At 41.0% G+C, this 5,773-nt stretch overlaps 1 pseudogene; it reads right to left on the reverse strand.

Moving 5' to 3' along the window:
* Window positions 1–2,155: 2,155 nt before the first annotated feature.
* Window positions 2,156–5,295, reverse strand: LOC113747988 (serine/threonine-protein kinase PAK 2-like; annotated as a pseudogene).
* Between the last annotated feature and the right edge of the window lie 478 nt (window positions 5,296–5,773).

The raw sequence follows: 5,773 nt of genomic DNA on the forward strand, positions 1-5,773 counted from the left end.
AGACTTGTATTTTCTATTCTCGGATGTCTTTTGGCTTGTATATATTTTTATATCCTATATTTTTACTTTTATTTTTATTTTTATTTATATTTCATGTTTATGCTGTTTGCACCGATAAGAGGGAACACAATTTCAATTCTCTGTATGTCCTGTACATGTAGCAGCTTTGAAATAAAGTTGACTTGACAAAAACATTAAAAAAAGTAGTTGAAATAAAAAAGACTTTTGATTTTCTTTGTCCTTCTGACCCCTGATGTGATACACGGTATGACATTAGCAGCAACAACAACATTAGATAGGTCTATAAGCATCCTGTTAAACCAGGGGGTGTCCAAACTTCTTTAAAGAGGGACAGATTTTACAACCTGAAGATGTCCGGGGGGCCAATACTAACATTTAAAAATGAAAACATTATTAGCAGTTAAGTTACATACGAATGTTCTGTAGTAATTTTATTTTCATTGTCACAATTATCAGTTTTTTTTTTAATGGTAATGTAACCAAATCGAATCTAAAAACCAGTTCTTCCTTCTTCACATCTGGAGTCAGATAACAAAGATATAACTGATGAAATACGTTAAACTTAAAAATCTGAACCTCGTGTTCATTCTAAACATGACTTATTATGATAATGCAAAGTCTGTTAACATTTAAGTTTAAAACGTGTCACTTTTGCTTTAGCAAGCCATTAATATTAAAAAAAGAGCTTCGGGCCACATGAAATCAGATGTGGGCTGTGACTGGCCCCGCAAAATGATTATTACATGAACAAGGACAAATCATCTGACATCTGAGGATGGTAGGGGTCATAATCACTGTTTTGGTCTAAATAAGTTTCCTTAATACTTCAAAATAAAGCCTGTTTGTTGTATCTACACTCTAAAATCCCGCTCTAAAAGCCACAAAGGCAACTTCAAATAAACAGCATAGGAAGTGTTATTTATGTTATATTGCTTGTATTAGTCTAGTCTTATGTTTGTTTACCTCTGTGTGTTACTGCACCACCAATCACTCACACCCCAAATCACAAAAAGCACAAACAGTTGCATTTATTTGAGTGCGCAGACAAGGTTGTTAGTTGTTCAGTGGAGAAAAGAAACAGTCAACAAATTGTCTTTACCATGCTTCAACAGCTAACCATGAGTATTGCCACTTGTTTTTTTTTCAACTAATTTTAGTACACAATATACACATGAGGGGAAAAAAGCGCATTTTGTTTTAGTCCAGAAGAACACAAAGGACAGAGTTGGACATACAATACTCATTTTTAATCAACAATAAAGAAGAAAAAAGTATAAACCTGTCAATCTAACATTTTAATTTGCCTGTAAGGTGCACCTCTGATATCAGGAGACTAATGATACAGGGGGAGAAGTGATACAGTAGGTCTGTCAGGTGTGGCACATAGATTCATGATGACAAATGTACTGAAATGTTTCCTATAAAAAACCGGTAAGAGAAAAAAAATGTCCATGAAACACGAGTCAATGTGGAAATAGCAAGAGTGTCACTGAATGAGACCAACTATATAACAAGAAAAGGGGGGGACACGTATGAAATTCAAGTATCAAAATACTAAGACACTGACAAAGCTTGAAAAGGTCAATTACAAAGGTAGTAAAAATCAGGGAAGAGAAACATCGACACAATCAACAATACATTAGAACATTTTGCATTTGTTTAAGGCAGTTGATTAAAAAACTAAATAGAACTAGGCATCTTCTTCATTCCAAGTTAAATACAAGCCCAGCCCCGAACGTGTCACCAGGAGATTTGTTGTACAAAAAACTAACGCCTGACTCGAAACTAAGCACTTTAGTTTGACTTGTCTTCTGACGTCTGAGTGAGAATAGATTCATGTGGACGCGGTGGGTTGTGCTCTAGTTTTTTTTTTTTTTTTGTTGTTTTTTTTGGTCTTCTTCACAGTGAGGTTTGTCGGGCTTATAAGGCTGGTGCATCAGAGTGGCGAGTCACTCTCAGCCTATTGTCTGGCACGAAAACATCTGTGGTTGCTATCTGTGCACAGCAGTGAAGGCAGGGAGCTCCTTTCTTCTTTTTTCTTTTTTATTCCGTCAGCTAACGATTGCCCTTCATGGCCTCCTGGCTGCAGGTGATGAGGCTAGGATGGAGAGGACGTGTGAGTAGAGGAGGCAGGCTAGGCTAGCTGAGAAAGAGATGGAGGCAGGAGCGGATCGAGATCAGAAATTATAAAAAAAAAACACATAAATCTCTAACAGGAAGCATGTTTCAACCTGCAGCAGCTCTTTGCCTCCGCCTCGTTTCTCTACATCCATTTCCAAGCAACGGTTGAGGAAATCTCTGAAGACCGGGGGCAACTTCTCCGGGTTCTGGCTCGGGCGTGCCGTTTGTGGCGATCAGGTATAATGCCTGCGGAGAGGAAGAGAAGACGGACAAAAAAGGTACACAGAGAATGTCATCAAAGTTCCAGGATACAACTATTAATTAGAGTCCAACTTTGTATAGTGCAGTCACTTTTCTAAAGCGCTTAATAACAGATCAGATAACTGGTCTACAAACATATGCACGTATCTCTATAAACTTATTACATCCAGTGTTCACACACCCTGGCCGCTGTTTACAGTGACAATAAGCTAATCTGTATTATAGGTCAAGTTCTGGGTAGGGGTAAACTCATGAGCTGATGGTGTTTGCACGCAATTAAGAGGACAACAGACGAAGCAGACAAACCGGACGACATGTTTGTATGTTGACCAATTCAGTCAGCAACAAGTCAGCTGATCAGTGGCTGTTGTTCGTGCGTGTGGAGGACGGGATTCACTCGTGAGCATTCGTCCTGTTTTGTGTTGACTCACAACCAATTGAAGGCTGCAGTTGTTCAGCAAACTATGCTGACAAGTCTGACAAGCAAATCCTATTAATCACTAATCATTTGAGATTTTTCATATAAAATCTATGTTATCTATTATGTGCATTAAGGTTTGCTCACATATAAACATGAAAAAAAGAAACACTCACTCGTAGTGGGTTTTCGTTCAGTAGGGAGGTTCTCCTTCGACCATCTCGATGGCCATAATACCCAGTGACCAAATGTCTACTTTAGGCCCGTAAGCCTTTCTGGTCACCACCTCGGGAGCCATCCCGTAAGGCGTGCCGACCATGGTGCTGCGTTTGCTCTGCTCCGAGTGAGTGATCTGGGCACAGAAGCCGAAATCGGCTGTGAGGAGACAGGAGAGGAAGAGGATACAGGGTTACGGTGACGGGTGTGGAACAGGCTGCTCCTGATCACATGGTTACCGGACTTACTCAGTTTGACAGAGCCGTCCATCCCCAGTAACACGTTGTCACTTTTGATGTCTCTGTGGATGACCTGGTTGCGTGCAGGAAATCCAACGCTTGAAACACTGCAGAGACAACAGGGAAAAGTTGTGAGCTCCAACTTTACATAATTATGATTTATTTATTAAATGTGGACCCCGTCTGTGCAGAGCGCAGCGTACCTCGGCAGACAGCAGCTATCTGGGCTTCATCCATACAGGTCTCTGTAACCACGTCCGTCAATGAGCCACCGGCCAGTACTCCATCACCACAAACAGCTCTCCCCCATCAGGAAACTGACAGACAGACACAAATACACAATGTCACACACCCATGATGTTATAATTATCACGAGATGCTTGTGTGTGCAGCAGTCGTCTCACCTGTCTAAAAGTTGACTATGTTGGGGTTCTTTAGCTCCTTCATCACTAGATCTCGTTGATGATCAGCTCCTTCTTCGGCTGCTTTTGTAGGTTGATCTGTTTGATGGCGACCTGTAAAAGGCAAAGATTCAGAGTTACCCGACAAAATGTAATAGTGTCATGTCATATAAAGTTTTCTTCCCCTCAGTGTTTACTATGACTGTTACGTTGCAGTGTTAGCTGTTTCCTTAATGTATTTAGAGACGAACAGGAACAAACACGTTCTTCTCTCACAAAGTAAAAAGTGAAGTACTTTTACTTATACAATCTTACCGGGCCGTGATGACTCATGTGCTATTGTTAGATAACTTTAAACAGACACTTCTGCTTCAGTTTGAACATGTGTGTTTAGTGACATATGTATGAAGCTACAGTTCACTTTAAAGCTGCATTTCTGTAGAAAAGGAGCTCTATGAATACAGTTTATTGTTAAAAACTTTTAACCCTCGGTGTCTATTTTACTCTGCTGTTCGTGCTCTTACCTCTTGTCCTGTGGCAACATCGATGGCTGTGAATACTGTTCCTGACGCCCTGCGACAAGAAGGAGAAGAGAAATTACATTTTTTAAACAAAGTCTCCTCGAATTTGTCTGCAGAAGTTTCACACACAAACGAAAAGGCATCACAAGTTCAACACAAAAAGCTGTGATCGATGTAACAGAGGTGTGACGGACGCTTTGTTTGAGGACACAGTACGACTAAGATGTGGCTCGTAGGACAGTCAGGAGCTCACTGGTCTCAAACACAAACCTCAGAAGTTCATCTATAACCAAACTATTAATATACAACAATCACAAGTAAAACACAGAGTCTGAGTACTAACACCTGGTGAAAAAAACCTGTCTAGGAATCAGGAAGGCAGCAGATGTGTGATTGAAAGTTGTCAAACAATAGAAAGCAGAATTTGAGGAAGAAGTTGCCACTAAAGGGCATGTTCTTTAATAAATGCAAGTCCAAAACCATAAAAACTTCTGCACTCACCCCTGACCAATCTTTCATATCTGGTGTACTTCTTCTGGGATCTCCGATGCTCACTATGGTTCCTTAAGCCAGTAGATCACATAAAACGGTGAGTTTGGAGCTGTTATTTGGATTAAACATGTGAGATTAAAGATTAATTCATAATTTACTCAGTTTGTCCATGATTCTCCTCGTCAGACATCTTGCCCTTCTTCCCCTTCTGTCGCTCTGCCGCTTGAGGCGACGTCTCCGTCTACGCATGTGCTCGGAGCGGGGATGGGGTCGATGACGGAGCGAGTGTACACCTGCACGACACGGCAAAACAATCACAAAGACAAATAAATGAATACAGAAATAAACCTCGAGTACACAAAGTGTGTGTACTCGACTTACGCTCTTCGTTGCTCTGGTCTCGGGGCCACGACGGGAGGAGGAGCTTCGTCGTCGTCGTCATCGTCGATGTCTTTGATATTCGGAGAAGAGGGGTCAGTGCCTTTTTTGCGGGCTGATTTAAAAAGGTGGAAGAAGAAAAAGTTGTTAACTTTCATAAAGACCAAACAAATAAAAGGCGTGTGTGTTTTTTAAACATTACGACTGAGGCCCCGGGGTGAAAGCGTCTTTTTCTGTGATTGGAAAAAAAAAAAGCAAAAAGGGAGGTCGAGCCCGGTCAATCAATGTTTTACATGAGATAAAATCCTTTCATGAAAGAGAAAAAAAAGTTATCGACTTGAAGACAAAGCATAATTTTAGCAATAATTAATTTACAATAAAAAGGTCACAGTTTAACCTCTCACCAGAAGATGAGACGCTGAGGTACTTTGACGGCCGTTGCCAGTGGAGTCGTAGAACTTAGAACTGAGAACGTCGCACAGCCTGCGGGTTTTTCTTCTGCTCTGACTTGTTGTGATGTTTGAGGTCTGGAGTAGTCGGGCCCATTGCTCTGGCATACCCTGTGCAAGACAAAAACAATGAAAGGGTGTCAAACGTGTGCAGACTGCAGATGTGATGTAGGGTGGTTTTCGGTGAAGTTCATCAAGAAAACAAAACGTGGGAATGAAAACTCACAGTGAACTCTCCCGTGACAGCATCAAACCC

The sequence above is a fragment of the Larimichthys crocea genome, chromosome XVII (assembly GCF_000972845.2).
Source record: "Larimichthys crocea isolate SSNF chromosome XVII, L_crocea_2.0, whole genome shotgun sequence".
NCBI lineage: Eukaryota > Metazoa > Chordata > Actinopteri > Sciaenidae > Larimichthys > Larimichthys crocea.